This window comes from Hylaeus volcanicus, chromosome 1 (genome assembly GCF_026283585.1).
Source record: "Hylaeus volcanicus isolate JK05 chromosome 1, UHH_iyHylVolc1.0_haploid, whole genome shotgun sequence".
NCBI lineage: Eukaryota > Metazoa > Arthropoda > Insecta > Hymenoptera > Colletidae > Hylaeus > Hylaeus volcanicus.
This window is the reverse complement of record NC_071976.1, coordinates 22,804,680-22,822,127: the sequence shown is the minus strand read 5'-3', so window position 1 is coordinate 22,822,127 and position 17,448 is coordinate 22,804,680. Positions and strand designations below refer to the sequence as shown.

The 17,448-nt window shown below is 35.0% G+C and overlaps 1 long non-coding RNA gene across 1 annotated transcript; it reads right to left on the bottom strand.

Annotated features, from left to right (window-relative positions):
* Positions 1–10,960: 10,960 nt before the first annotated feature.
* Positions 10,961–16,168, bottom strand: LOC128875068 (uncharacterized). Its single transcript, XR_008456754.1, has 3 exons — positions 16,031–16,168; positions 12,202–12,361; positions 10,961–12,105 (listed from the first exon to the last, which is right to left on the bottom strand). It is a non-coding gene; the product is annotated as an uncharacterized LOC128875068 (long non-coding RNA).
* Between the last annotated feature and the right edge of the window lie 1,280 nt (positions 16,169–17,448).

Sequence of the window (17,448 nt, the reverse complement as noted above, 5' to 3'; positions counted from 1 at the left end):
TTTCGATACCCGGGTACTCGTGTATTTAGATATCCGCGCGTCAGCGTATCTCGATATCCGGGTACCCGTGTATTAAAGATACCCGTGTTCTTAATCCCTTAATACACGGTACACGTGTTCCGTCCACCCCTGTATTTTAATACCCGTTAAAAACCGTGATCTCTAATTTATTCGCTTTAAAAACGAAGTTAATTTGTACGTCCTGTTAGTATATTAAACTAAGATTTGTACCAATGCGTGAGATTATACGTTAATATTACACTTCTTCAAGAAAGTTAGAATACATGTACATGCTGCAGACGTTAGGCTTAGCAATCAAAACAGTATAATTAACCAGTAGATACAATTTAAGTTTATTGAGGTAGTGAAAGTATTGAACTCTCACTAATGGAACAATTTAAGTATCCTTTATCGCAGATAAGTACATTGAACGTCATTTGAATCGTATAGTATCGATGTGTCATAATACTCTTCCTCAATGAATATCATCTTACGAATAACCAACCATCTGTTCGGTATGTCTCCCAATGACTCAGGACAAATTCAATGCAATTGTGTGTCATTGATACTTCGTTTCTCAATCGCATATTGGTGTATTTATTCATTAAACTTCTCAGTATTCGTAATTTAGAAAAAATAGTATAAAAATTAATTTTTACTGCAGTTTGAACAAAAACAGCTTCCCTATTGAATGCTGACCATCCATGCCTAGACTTGATCTATTTACAGAAGAACGTTCAAGAACGCATGATTGGAAAAAAAATTGTAATATAGAAACTATAATATAAAAATTAATTTTCACTGCAGTTTGATCAGAAACAGCTTTTCTCTTAAATATTCATCATAAATGCCCACGTAGGTTCTATTTATAAAAGAACTTTTCAGAACACGTGATTGGCAAAAGTCGTAATATAGGAAACGATATTGATCATGTATCCCCAGACTCATTCTATTTGCAGAAAGACGATTCAGGGCATATAACTGGCAAGAATCCGTAATATTTCCGGAGGAGGTGATCCTTGCGTGGGCTTGCTGTTTCACTACGTACGTACGTTTGGAATGACGAAATTTTGGGGTTAGTTTTTAAAGAGGATACGCGTTGCCAACGGGATAGTGAGTCTCGCCGTTGAATCATCAGAGATCGATTCCTGGAATGCTCCATTCATCTCGGAGCAATGTCTCGGACGCGGAAACTGAAGGTCTTGCGGAATCGACGAACCCACTCGCGGAAGAAATGCTTTTCTGACCTCATTCTCACTGAGTGTAGGTTGGATTCCATAGACGGTTGCGATTCGAGGTCGAATCATTCTTAATAGGCAATTAACAAATTTTGCAAACATGTCGTTTGATTTTTATTTAGAACGGAAAGCACTCGAAGAATATGCTGTCGCAAACTGTTTCAAAGGATCTTCCGAAAGGAGCACTAGAATTTTGTTTTTTTAGTAAAACACGAATGATAATATAAATTAATTTAAGGTGATTCTATGAACTAGTGATTGATACAAATAATTTTTGTATATATACATTAAAAAAAAACTCTGTACAAAATTCACAAAATATATCTCAAATACGGTTTTATAACGCTAGTGACATTTACACATATTCAGACAAACCTCGTAAAGTCACTGGCAAAGAGGAAGATACAACCTGTTTAAATGTACTGGAAGTTAGAGTTATTAAAGGACGAGGTTTCAAAAATTGTAACGGGAACACTTTACGATTCATATACCGGAACTTGTTGCCCTGCTCTGAATCATTGTATGTGAATTCCGCGGACATCAAGAATTTCCACATGTTGGACCACCATTCGGTACGTGTTTAGTCACCATCAGCTCTCTTCTTGGTGTATTACGCAAGATCAAGTCCCGTTACAAACGTTTCGTGTCCTGGACAATTTCATTTTGGTGTAACAGTGTGACGCCAATTTTTCTCATCTTGTGTAATAGAATCTTTTAATACGATAACCGATGCTCTACGATAGGATAAACAATATTTCTGATAATAGTACTGATCTACGTAACTTACATTTATTGGAGAAAAAGAATTTAAAATAAAATAAAAATATTTAATGTTATTAGTGTTCGAACTATTTTTAAAACTCCATATAGCAGAAGAATGTTATTCGATACAATTATCTATGTTAAGTTATAAACATCGTATGCAACGAAGCAGTTAAGAATATACATCATTTACATTTTTTTAAAATCGGATGCTCTTTAATTTTGGATATCAATGAAAAGCGAGTATTCTATTATTGAAATGATCACATCTACGAAACTGATAAGTTCAAATGATGACGGATCATTGTAGGTATATGGTTCAGTCTATTAAATTGTCGAAGACCATTATTTCTTAAATATTTTCAGCAACATAACGACAAAATATAGTCATCGGCAAGGTAGAAGGAAGACTTTACTTTCCCTAGTAAAGGGATTTCTCCAAAAGAGCTTTAACATTTTATTTTAGTAGCGTAGTCGTAGTGGTCACATAAATGACATCTTCTTTTACATTCAGTTATAATCACATTATTTTTACTTATTTGACTATCAAGAAATGAAATCAAAGAATCGATAAAGGATCTGTCGAAATACAGTGGGTGTAGTAAGTATTCGTACACTGGTCAATTAAAACAAAAAATTCGTTCAATTGTAATATATTAACTTCTGTTTTATAAACAATGACATTTTACACATTCTTGGAAATCTCTACAATAGATGCAGTATAAAAAAATTAGTTATTTATATAAGTTGCAAAATTAACAAGAGAAAACAATAAATGAATAGAAATATAGAAGCAATAAGTATTCGAACAAATGTTAAATTTTCAAAACTTCATTAAAAAAAAAACATGAAATTTACATTAATTTACATTAATTTCATTTAGGATTCCCCATATCCCATATTTCATGTGAGATTTCATTTTGATTTTATAATTGCTGCAACTCTTATACTGTATTCTAACAACTATGAATATTTATTGTTTCCATATTTCTACCAATTTTTCGTATTTTCTTGTTAATTTCGCAAATTATATAAAAATGATTATAAAAATAGAAATTAATAAACTACAATTTCACAAAAGTTTTTTAGGAAATTGATCGGTGTACGAATACATTCTACACCCACTGTAGATCGTTTCCAAATTTTCGTTTGTTGGGCAACAACAGCAAGACTGGAGAGCTCGATTCAGATAATCGGTATTCGCCTTCGAGGAAACTCACCTTCAATTCTCGATCGAGGTTGCATCTTATCGTCAAAGCGTTACAACACTCGGTATAAAGGTGCAGTAATTTCTGGGTGAACAGTCACTCAGCCGAAGGTGAAGTAAAAAATACAAGGATTTTTCCCGTTGCCCGTTTTCTACGACGCAAGAATCTTTAACGACACTCGCCGTGATATTTCCCTCGTCGAACCTGTCTCTGCCTCGGGAAGGACGTCTACGTTTGCGACCTATTCTCACACTCGACGACGCTCGACATTTTTAACGTCCTAGCTCGTACCGGGCCGTTTCGGACCGGTCAGTGACGCTTAAAGATACTGACTTCAATGTTACTGTTGAGTGTCGCGAATTAACATACCTGTATCATTCTTTTTTTTTTGTCCAATCATAAACTGTATTGCGTACCGTGAGTTCGGTTATTTTATACCCGAAAGCATTAGGTTGCGTAATAAGAATGTTAAATGCTTCCAATTTTATACGAATCTTACTTAATCAGTTACATATAAATACATTTACATTTACGAATGTTAAGGTAGCGCTGTGCGACAATTAAGTCTGTACTGATACGAAAACGAAACTGTTTATGCATTCGTGCAAATGCGCTTAAATAAGTACGAAAATAGCTTCTGACTGATACGAACGAGTTCCGGTAGATAGTAATTTCATGGTCCGAAGAAGATCATAGGTAAACCCCCAACGCGATTGCTGAGTCATTATCAGTCTCCTAGAAGCCAACTAGAGAGTTTCTCAGTAACCAGGTCATCTTCCTCTTAAATTGAACATACCTTCTATGATTATGTCATAAATGAAGCGATTATGGTTTATCAGCGGCATTATATAATTTACACACGGCGATCAAGTCAATATCTGCTTGCTTTGTTTAATGCGCAACTTTTAAACGAGTCGGAATTTTGTTATGTATATATTGAATACTTTATAAATAAAGTAGTAGTAATAATAGTAATAATAGTTTACTAATTCGAGCACACGGCAGTTATGGAAACGTAACATTTGACCACTTATATGTATTTACATTCTATTTAGGAGCAATTTATTATTAATTTGTGCATTTCAAATTTTCCAATTTTCCAATGTAATATTAATAAAATTCTTTATCGCTTTCACGTACTTTGCCATTTTATGAGAAATATATTTATATAAATATAAGAGTAAATGTAAAGTTTATCTACTCTTACAGATTCCCGAACGACGTCTTCGTCTGTAAAGTCCCGACAGACAACAATTTTTCGTTTCTATTTAATTTTTGAACTCAAAGGTCATTTCAAGGTCATGTAATGTACATATCTGAACGTATTTTTACATCAGCTATACGATGCGATAAAAAAAGTTATACATTTATACGCAAAAAAACATCGATAACCTGGTAAACTCCGAAAAAATTACCCTAGGAAAAAGAAATCTTTTCCAATAGAATGGTTTTTTCAAACCATTCAAATAGCATACAAAATATTTTTTGTACCCCCACAATTACAGGAGATATTTAGGTGGCCTTACTTAGGTGGATCAACCTGTATAGATAATTTTTACAGCTTAAAATGGCAACGAATGCACCACGGATTGCGAGTCACTATGTGCCCACGGTGACAGTAATATCGCTTCAGAGGCCAGTTGATGTTACGTTCGATTTACAAGAATACTCTCACTACACGATCGACCTACTTACCGAGTTACGAAGTGACTACTTACAGGGTACCGGGTTTGGTTCCTTGTTGGTTCTTACGATCGACCGTGCAGGTTTCGACCTGTCTCTTTGTGAACATTCGGTCATCAGGTGAATGTCTGAATGCTTATTATCTCCACGTTTCAAAGATTCAAAGGGATTCTTTCTCCATCTTTGATGTTAGTCGCACGTATGAATTCCGTCATTTTGAAGGTGAATAATGGAACGTAAAATTTATAATTGATAACAATGCAGAAACGATAAAAAAAAATTCTCTATTACATCAAACATAAAATTTATAGTTCCATTAATTTATTATTAGTAGTAGGTGAAATTTTACAATTGTTGTAAACATGGATTCCATTTCTACGAGGATGTTTTAAGCCATGACGGTATGCTTCGAATACGTCACACAGTTTGCATGTAAGTTTCCTTTAGCATGGATACGTAACTTTCCGGTATGCGTGTGTAATGTCGTACAAAGTACAGGTGGGATGAGAATCTTCCGTAGATCTTTAACGTAACCAAGCGTTTGGCATGGTAAATCCCCGATCATGCTCTCGGATTACACACTCGTGGAGGCACGGGTGTTGAATAATATATTGAATAAATTATTACGTTAACGGCTTCCGTGACGTAGCTCACGTTATCTCTCATCATTGACCTCCTTTCCGAAGCGACGATGAGGAACCGCTACGTCCTACACTATTTAGACACGTCGGTCTTCTGTTATTATTGATTACACGAATCAAGACAAAGTCGTAATCATAATTACGCTAACGATAAATTATGAAATACTGGTAAGTCTCGATTGTTGTACTCTCTTGTCTACAGAAACAATCAGAATAAATCTTAATTTTAGTTAATTTTTCGTCTTTCGTTTCTGTTACTTCAAGATACAAACAATAATTATTTAGAAATATATTGGGTTGTTCAGAAAGTTCGTGCCAATTTTTAAGAAACATTCAAAGACACGTTTGAATTTTCATATATTGACTTATGTTATATATTGAATATACTTATATATTGAATTATGTATGTACCATTTCGTTCCACATCTTTTCCACCTTTTAAGGGGATGTCCACGTGTTATTTGTTTTCAACCATTCCGATATATTCAGACCTGTACCGCCTACTAAAACTCGAGATGGTCTTTCCAGACAACCCAATATAAAATTGAAGAAGTTGTAGCAATATCAAGAAGTACGGAAAAATTGCCGCACCCAGTATTTCTTACGATGACTATGCAGACTCTTGCAATTATCACTTATTTTCAAAGATTCATGCTTATTGCTTAAAATAAACACATGGTAATGGCACTAATTAAGCGTGAAGTTATCATTTATTATACGCTGCGATTTTCTACACGTATGTACACATTATTAACATATCGATTGTAATCTTCGGGACTTATCCTGTAAAACTTTATGAATTTATTAGAAAATGCGTATTAGAATATATTTGGAAATTTAAACATTTCGTGCATTTGCTACAAATGTATGAGAAAGTGGTTCAAGTTTGGGAATATAAGTTATTCAAATTTGAATATAAGATGAATTTTAAGAATGTTCATAGATATATTCAGAGCATGAAATTCTTTTTCAAAAGTTTTTATTTTTTAATATTCGTAATTTTGAAAGCCATTAAAGCGTTTAAAGTAGAGTATAGGAGGTGCTCGTGTATTCAGTTCCTTAAATAAATGATATAAATAACAAATCTTATCATTGAATGCAGAAAAGTTTGGTAAAAAGTTCCAGCACTAAAGATCACTCGATACAGGATACAAGCGTTTCACATGATGTTCCTGCGATGAACGAAGACAGCACAGAGAGTATGGTACGCGTCACCAAGGTGTATGAATCAGTCGCGAGCAAGTGTAACGACCCAGTGACGTCAAAAGGATTGCACAACGAAGCGCGCCGGTAATTCCAAACGCTTACTCGGTGATCGATTTCTAGATCCTCCTACGAACAGCGTCGCAAAGATCACACGAAACGCGACGTGTTTTATTCAGTATTCAGTGTCTGTTCTCCCGAATGTAGGAACGATACTCACCATGACACAGCGATATCACGGCTCGTTTCATTTGAAAACCCTTAATATACTAGCGATTAGTAACTCCATAACAATTTGGCGACAGGTATGTTGAAGATACATAAATCGTGTCAATGAATTCGCGGTAAAGTTTAATAAATTGACATTCCAGTTACCAAGTTAGTAGAAATACAGTGCTAAGTGATGCGTTAGGTGTTTGGAGATTAAATGCGTAAAGTAAATGGAAAATCACACGAGTCACATATTATTTATAACGTATCATAACAATTTATTTTGTATGTAATAACACTCGGTATCCAATGAATTAAAATTTTTGTATATTTAATTATTTTCTATTTAGGAAATGAGATGTATGATATGTCTCTAAGTACTATTCATAAAATCCATAGAAATTGATTAATTTCATATATATATAGGTACCGCTATATTTAGCTCCATTATTACAGGCAATTTAGCACATCACTTTCTACGAAATATTTCGGTTTTATTATTTATTTCTATACGAATTACACTGTATTAGACTGAAAATAAAATTGAAAATGAACGGAAACTTGCAAACGAAAAATAAATATTCCGTCGGGGAATCCCCTCTGTTTCCACTGTACGTAACTAGAATGTCAAACATTTCCATGTGGATCAACATCGGAAACTTAGGTTAGCAGGTTTTCCGGACCTCATTCATTTCGCGAAAAGGATTTCACCGCTTCTAGAAAAAAGATGATCGTGACGTCAAATGAAATCTGTCCCATGAGCGTGTAAGGTATCATTGTAATACACGTTTCAGCGAGAAAGTGACGACAGTTGCGAATGAGTGAAAGTACAACGCAATAAGGCCAATATGAATCACTGATTTCCAAATTCGCATACATCGACAAGCTTTTCTACCTGATATAGCATGAGTCTAACACTAACACTAATCGATTATCTAGTTTATCGAATTCCTAATTATTTCTTTAAAATGATTGATATTTAACACATTATTTGAATCCATTCTAATCGAACCACTGTTTACATATCATGTACTAAATCTTTACTGAAAACGGATCGTGTAAAAATTTCTGCGATTCCAAGATGCGATCATACGTGGTGTGTTAATATCAGAAATAATGGTGAAAGTTCTACTTCAGTTCTTAAATGACATATTCTAGTTAAATTCATTAAAATACTCATTTAATTTCGATTTAAGCCTATTTTATTAAATATCAAAGAATCAAGACGTTAAAAAAAGTTAGTTTAATTTAGCACTTTGCTATCCATGTGTAACGTAGAAGGAATTCCATTGTGGTAGTGGAGAATTTATGAATGGAAGATCCGTAAGGAACTACCGTAACGTAGTTCTGATCTTAGTGAGACATGACTCGTGGAATCTATGTCTATTTACTTAATGTTCTCAGTGGCGCTTGCGGAAATTTTGATGATGTCAAAGTCTCGTTTCTAACCGTCATAGTACTTGGTATCTACAAGTCATTGGAAAAATTGGCCTTCGCTAATAAGTGGAATAATTGTTCTGTTCTCGATGGAAAAACGTTTTGAACGAGCACCACTATTAACGACCTATGAACATAGTAGAGACACAAATGAAAAAAAATATTGCTTTACGTTTAGTTAATGATCCAAAGTTTCTAGTTTATTTTTTATCAAGTAAGGCATAGTTTGTTGTATATTGAAAAATATATTCCAAAAGAGGTTTTAGGATTTTGCATTTAAAAGAAGTATAAGAGGTGTACAATATATTCGATGTTTCTATTTTAAATGAAAATATACATGACTGCAATTAATAGTGAAAGATAGTATTTTAGCGTTCACCACGATTACGCTAATAGTTGTATTTTGATATAAAAAAACAAAACCCAAAGAAGCCTTGTGGAAAACCTTTTAGTGTAATTCATTGACATATTTAAATGAAATATTAACACATGTTGAATGAATAAATGCTAATACTGTGAATTAAAATGTATATACGATGTTAAATACTGTCAGATCAACATTTATGTTAAGTGATTCAATTTTATCACATCCTTTATGAAAGTTTCCCTCAAACCACTTAAGTGCGCAAATGAGTACGTCGACACGTAGTATTGTGGTATTTTTTACATGTTTACGTAATTGTGCTTCCTCATACCGTGTGGAATATTTTATCGGCTTTTTAAATAGAAAACCATGCGCACTTATGTTTCCTAGCTATGACTAATGCAATGATATCTACATATTTTCCACGAAGAGTTCTTCTGCAAAATGTGTCCACTTTTGTGTGGAGCCTACCTTTAGCATTAATGATCATTTTCTTTTATTTTAAATACCGTTTAACCGTTGCATGTATACATTGAATCTTCTCAAAGTGACTAACCAGCAATTTATCTATAATTTTAAAATCTAGATGACGAAGTCTTAAATTCACCCAATAGTCTTCTATAAGATACAGTTGTCCGGCTATATGGCACACAGTGTCAAAGATGGATCAGCATCCATTGGCTACTCTTCTTCAATCAATATGCGGCCGCGAAGATGGCAGAGCGCGCATTAATTCACTCGCGACACAAGCGCGGAGGAACAGTCTCGCACACGTGAGCGCAAGTGCTCGTGTGCACTGGAGCAACGTGTGGTCAGTGACACACGAAGGAATCGTGCGTGCGAAAAGTTTAAGGCCGCGAATACTCATGTGCGCGGGTGAATGTGTATGCGTCAGTTGACCGTGCCCCTCTGTGCATACACGTGCCATAAGAGCATATGCGTATACGCGACGCGTGGCCTGCGTTCGTGTGCCTTTCGGGTCTGTCTCTCTCCTTACAATTGACAGCGACAGAAACCGCTGACCTTGGCCTGCTGACCATGACTGTCGGTCGTTTGATTCGTTATGTTAACGCGAGGACGCTACGGTATTCGGACTTACTTTCCACGATCAGGGTATCTCACAGTTGTTCCTTGTATTTATTCGTGACAACCAAAATCTATAAATCTGGTTCCTAGTCAAGGGATGAGTAGTGTTTTTTTTTTTTTTTATTTATTACGCTATTGAACCCCTTACGTGATTATTAGCAATATGCTCATTCCTGAGAAACTTTGTATAAACTTGAATACAATTAATAGAAACTTGAATATAATTAATAAGGGTTGAATCATTGGTTTGCTGAGGAAAACATCTGTTGTATGAGGCGGATAAAATCCGATTTTACAAAGATTACGAATCATGTTATTCCTATTGCAATTAAGGATTCGACATTGCCATACTACGCGATTGAGATCCTGCTCCGAACAACCATACTGACAGCTCGGGTTATCGACAAGTTTAATTCTAAAAAGAGAAGCGGCCAGATGATAATGGTTCGAACGACATCTGTTTACCCAAGTAACAAATTCCCTAGCATAACCCTTGTGCGCGAACCAGGGCCTCGAAGAAGGACTGTAAAAGAATTTGAAGTACTTCGCTCCTTTAAATTCTCCATCATCCAGCATTTGCTTTTTGTTCTTAATCTTAGCTTGTTCTCTGAAGAACTGCGTGAAGTCAGTGTATAGGACTGGAAAGCTATTCGAGATTTCAATTTCAGTAGCGCGTTTATCCAGGAAATCCACTTTTTCGTTGTACAGTATTCCATTGTGAGCAGGAATCCAGTAGAAATAAAGATTTCTCCTACTATTACAGCCTGACTCGATAATCTTCAGGATGTCACATGTGTATGGATTAGACTTCCCATTAATGAAACGTTTGGCTAAGGCTTGTAAAGCACTCAAACAATCCGAATAGATAAATACGTGTTCGTTGGAGTAATTATTAGCTGTTTGTAGAGCTGTTTTAATAGCAATGCATTCTGCCGTGAATGTGGACATTTTTTTGTTTAAACCAATGAGTAGTGTTACCAATCCTGGATCACTTTCAAAGTGCATGTTTGCTAAAGTGAGCCACGGTTTCCGAAAACAAAAACTATTATCGTAATATATGGGATGTTCATCTCCAGGTGTACTTTGCTAATGCTAAGGTGTACCATGATTCTTCAGGCGGTTGTCCTGTGGGGGTGGCTCTACAGGTGAGTATCGCTTTAGGGGATGAATCTATGCCATAATTGTAAGCTAAAAATCGAGAATGGTAAAATTGTGTTCGAAGCCTTGCATTGTCTAATCGATACCAAAGATATTGTAATTAAAACAATTTTGGGGAATATTTTGTTTACTGAAAAATACATTTAAAGACTCTTATATTACTTAACTCGTTACAAAAATAACAGTGTTTTATGCATGAAAGAGTGACTTATTGTTATATATTTATCAAAGTATATTCGAATCTGGGCAGAACTCTTGAGCATTTTAAATTAAGTGTGTTTAATTTCAGATTGAACCTGACCAGAGGTTGTCAGTGTCGTGTGAACGAAACTTGTCGCACAAGTTTATGCGACGGTTAGTTTCTTTAATGTCCTGCTTTATTTCTCACATTACATCTCCGTGAATAAAATACGAATACTCGCTTGAATTTCGTCGCTCAGTATCATTTGGTATACTGTTATCCTGTTACCTCGGTATCCTGCGGTATCCATGCCTCATTGTTGCGATTGTGGTGAAACACAGGACATGCATTTAAGTAGAATTTTCAATTGAATTTATTATTATCGTGTATTACGCTTACACATATTCCTAGTCTTAATTAACATCTTTTTCATTGCTTCTGATTTCATATTAAAATTTTGCTTATCACTCAATGTTATTTTCAACACTTACTACCTTTACAAGTTGATTTGCAATTTAAAATCATAATGTACACATTGTTATGTGGGAACTGAATAAATAACAAACATTACTTTACGCGTGCTTGTCAAACTTTTTATCTGTGAACGCAATTGGGTATACAATCAGGAAAAGATCCGAATATAAATATTACAAAATTTAAAATTAATTTATTTCATTAATCACACGATACATCTTCAATTACAGTAAATATCATTTTTAGAAGCAAGTTAGATTTTCTATTTAAGTTGCATAAAATCTCTAAAATTAATTTCCTTTAAATATCAGAAATTATTAAGTGTAACTGCATAAACAATTATAAAAATAAAAATTAACAAAGTTTCATGCGTAACTAGCAATTCGAATAGTTGGAAATCTAGCGATTAATCGCATGCATGGAGACATCTGTAGAAGGCATGATTAACCCGCTCGTACGCCTACGTAGAAATAGTGAGTTAAATACCACGCCAGAAGGTACGCACATTAGCATACACGATAGTATACGTGGTTCGTAGTATAGTGAACTTCTTTACCGATTGACTGATTCTTCTGTATCGACCGTGGAAAATATACCACATGATTTGTCTGCGCGCGATACTTAGAATGTGTATCTATAGTTGTTTCGTATCTAGGAGTGTGCATCGTTGAATTTTTCATTATCAGAGATAGCCACTTCAAAGCTCGCGAATTCCTCTGCATAGATAAAATTGTAGTTTTTACGATGCAACCAGATTGTGTTGTAATCGTAAATAGACTTTACAAAAAGATAAATTAATACATATAATTCTCCCTTTAGTATTATATGCATGAAATTGAAACACAGATCGAAGAAGAATATCAGAGAAGAACTCGTATATGCTCGGTGTAAATACGAATTTCGAATATCGAATAGAAAATAAAGAATTTGTTTTTTGTTATTTGTAGAATAAAAAAGAATAGCCTATCACATAGGTTCTATTTTATAATGACGACTATGTTTTTCGTTCCGTAAACTCAACTTACTTATATAGCTACTCAAAGGTTAGGTTACAAGTATGGCTGTATAGATATTATATGAAATATGCCGAAGGTTTCTTACCTTCCTTGAGAAACGGATGTATGTATGTATGAGGTAAACCGTTATATTAGTAAACCAACAACACTGTTCACAATATTGTTGTTTCAGCACTAAAAGTGAAGCTAAAGCTGCCAAGCGCATCCAAATGACGTGACTTTGCGTTGGGTTCTACTTATCGATTTCAGTCTTGGCGTTGACCTTCGCAAGAATTTCTATCAATATCAGCAATCCCGTTTATGTGCCAGTTTCGAGAAGTCATGGGAACGCTTATATGTGGCATTTATTAACAATATGCAAAATAGACAACTATTAAAGTTTTAAACAGAATTCTATTGTGGAATCTTAACAAAAAAAATAAGCAAGATTTAAAATTATGTTTTTGACAGACAGATGTAGAGATGTACTAACACGCAAAAATATCAAATTCCGGCCTTAATTGTACTATCATTCTTAAAATTGCTATCGAGGTCGTTTTTATTACCATAATAAATGACACTTTCACGATACTATTGTTTGCTTGACATCATCACAGGGATCAAGCACGAGTAGAGTACGGTACAAGAGCTCGTACATTGAATTCGCAACTTGGAGATTCGTTTATTTATAACATCTTAACTGAAAGCGTAAATATGACGGTTTACAAAATCCAAGATATTTTCTGAATTTTCTGGAGACTGAATATTTTATGAATACATATATCGAATTTAAAAAATTAAAAAATTCCTATGTACACCCATAGAGACGTTCGTCTAGTTGCAAGAATTTCTAATCTTATTGAGATGTGACCATTAGGATTAGAGAAATTAACCCCACCATAAAGACTGTTATGTTTTCTAAATAAACCGATATCTTTTTATGAAAACAAGCAGAAATATTCCACAACGCATGTTTTTGTAATATGCATATGCAAGCTTTACATTGGATCCTCAGTATCTTTAGAAAAAGTCCCAAATATTAGCATCCTTTTGACCCGAGAGACATTCCTTCTCAAAAAATGAATTTTCATTTTGAACTTTGAACACCGACAAACTCTCTTAGCATAAAATGGTTGCGATCAAAATTAAATTTACAATGTCGTTAAATTATGCAACGAAACAGTTCCCGTCACACATTTACATATTCTAAACGTCCCAACCTCTCAACGCGCTCAATGTGTTATGCCACGGATTACGATGGAAATCATTCGTGATGCCTGTCCGCACAAAATTATGCCGCGGTTTTATTGTCAGATCGATAACTCATTTCCTGGTAAGTGAGATGGTTTACCAAGGCGAACCTTATTCTTCCGATGCCTGTCCTGATAACTTCGATTTTGCAATATATGACACACCGAACGAGGAGGCGAGTTGAGGTTATTTGCGGTCGGCTGTCAAGGATTTTTCCTTACATAATATCTTCATACCGATGTAGCTGCGTTGTCCAGTGTATGAATAATGATTACATAGCTGCACCAACGATGGTGTTACTTTTGAAATTCGGGAAATCTAATAACGGAGTACCGAGCTATTCATGTCTATTACGTGTTTATTGTTTTGGACCTATTCCACGTTTCTAAACCCGTATCGGTATGAAAATAACGCGTAAAACTTTGGCTCGAAAATGAACTGCATGCTAGAAAAGATTTAGCGTTACCAATTGGTTCGATTTATTACGTGTCGAAATGAATTATGTACCTTTACATTCAATCATTTATAACTCTAATTTAAGTAAGAATGTTTACACGTCATATCGTTACGTTAAATTATTAAAGTTCTACCAAATGGCCATTACAATGTATCTATACACGAAGTTGAACAGCCAACAAATTTCATTTATTACTTTTCTTCTAGCAGATTATAAGTGTACTTCTCTATCTTCTCAATTAATTAATTGTAACTGTAATTTAAACAGAAATATTTATCTACCGTTTTGTTATGTTAAGGTACGTATAATGTTTACGCAGACAGAATAATGAATTCAGTGAGACAAAATAAACAAAAATATTCGTTAAAGTATAATTGTACAGTAGACGAAGGTGTGATATTTATACAACATACAGCAACAGCGAAGAGCTGTTTGTAGCGCAAAAGAGTGTGAATGTAATAAAAAGTGAACGTTCAATAAGTGGAAATCATCGTCATAATCAATTGAATTAGTGCTAACAATTCGATCAATTTGACCTGTACACTTTGAACTTCTTTTTGAAATTCCTCCACTAATAACAATGATATTGCTTTAAAGTTTTTTCATAATATATTGAAATGGGCAATTAAATATATTGGTATATTTATTGATCCCTCTCTCCCTCTAATTTCAAAGGTGTAGTAATATATACACACGTGTTCCAGGCATACATTACAGAGCATAACTATAGCGCCATCAATATTTTTAAATATATCGAACTTTTTCAAATGCAACTTCAGATACAGTGGGTGTAGAAAGTATTCGTACACCGATCAATTTCCAAAAAAACTATGTCAAATTGTACCGTATTAACTTATTTTTTATAAACAATGACATTTTACATATTCTCGGAAATCTCTAGATTAGATAGATTACAAAAAAAAAATAGTTATTTATGTAAGTTGCGAAATTAACAAGAAAAAAGCAATCAATCGATAGAAATGTTGAAGCAATAAATATTCGCACTACTGTTTAAAAGTACCTTACTGGAAATATGATGTTTTCTAATTCGTACGCAGCAATAATGTGTTTACGTTACAAACTCTACTGTAAATGGTTCGTCATAAGAATCGTATAAATACTTATTGCTTCTATACTTAACTAGTAAATGTTGTTTGGACTATATCTGTCTTAGAGACTTCCGAGAATATGTAAAATATCATTGATTACACAAAAGAAGTTAATAAACTACAATTTCACACAAAAGTTTTCTGGGAAATTGATCGGTGTACGAATACATTCTACATCCACTGTATATTAATATAAGACGCATTATTTATCATATTCTTTCAGCTCTCACGATTGATCTTCTTTCAGTTCTACTAAAAACTCCGAATCACTTAAAGATATGGATAGTGTTATAGTAATGTTCCACAGTGTATAATAACTAGACACCTACTTCGCTTGTTCTACAATCAAATTCCATTTCAAAATTAAATGTTTGGTCATCAAAATCATACTTTCAAGTTATAGCGAGTATATCGACAATAATCTTCCTTCAAGATAACCGATACGAGAAACATGAAATTGCGTTTTCTAAGTAGATAACAAGTATCGTCTAGTTTACTGCGCATTAGAAGACGAGCAACGAAGAACAGAAAGAATACTCTTCCGTGTATAGTTTAACCTCAACGAGAACATACCTGATCCTCTCGAAAGTTGACTAGATCGCGTCCTGTGGAATCTAGCAGAAGCGACGAATCAGCGTGCCACGATCACCGTGGATGTCCTTTGCTCGTAACCGAAGAATCGATCGGATCGAACTCGATGGAATCTTGACGATTGCGCGCGTACTGCGGCTTCTCGGTCGGCGTCACGATGCTTCTTGCGAAGCTGGTATCTTTTCAAGGACGGTATAACGGTGCCAGAAGCGCGAACGACACACTAAGCCGGTTAAATGGTCGGCGACTTTGCTTTCCGACGCATCTCACGAATAATATCTCTCGTAAACGTAACGATAAGGCGGCACTGATCGCGACACGTAACGCTACGTAAAACGCGCGGTTTTCACGCGGGAAAATTTTGGAAAGAGCACGCTTGTCCGAGTTGTGGACGATGCTAGGGACGAACTGCCGCCGTGAGAGATCGCGGAGAACAAGGCGGTCGTCGCGTGTATCGGTCTAGCTTGCCATCGGTATTGGTACCAACGTACACATAAGTGCCTCCTCCGCGCTAGTATGTAGATATGTGGTTACGAACGTGTACAGAATCGTGTGAGAGTGGGGCGTCTGCGCTCTCTCGTGGGCGACCTTTATTTGCATTGAAATTAGTGCGCGGGCGTATGCCGCGCGGTATATCGCTTCCATGTGACCCAGGCATACGCCTTTCTCGACGAACGTCAGAACAAATTTCTTGTAAGTGTTCATTGCCCTTCCACCATTTTTTCTCATCGACCAGTTGCTCGACAACCCTACTTTACCCTTCCTTCCTCGATTCACGTGGAACGGTAGGACCTCGAGTATTCGAATTAGGGAGCATATCCAGTCAAAACGTCGAATTTTTATGAATGTTTCAGATTTTGTATAATAAAACTATACGATTATTCACTCCAAGAAAATTAAGTTATTTATAATTAAAGTTAAATAGAAGTGAAACTATAGGAAGTGAGTGTACATTTTACATGATTTTCTTTAATCTGAAATAAGAAGAAAGGAAGTCATGTGAAAAGTCTTTATGACGTGTTTATTTAACCTCCTCTTTTTTTACGTTGATTATCTATCCACGTATGTGCATACATTGCGCAATTGAGTAATGCTGCATTATATAATTGGATTCGATTAACATTCTCTTCTCATAAGTGAAACAAAAATTATACGATGAAAACGAATTGTCCGTTTTAATGTTATATTGTATCTGTTGCTTACGAACTGTAATTCTTACGACTATAGAATATGCAGACAATGTACGATATCATGTGCGAAATTCTTGACTGTGAATTACGTCACAAGCGTCGCAGGTAGGAACTCGTAGTTATCTCTGTATTAATTGCAACTGGGAGTAAAGTGAGAACTTACGTAATGAACATTGGAGCCACTTGTATTTACTAACGACACTGAAAACA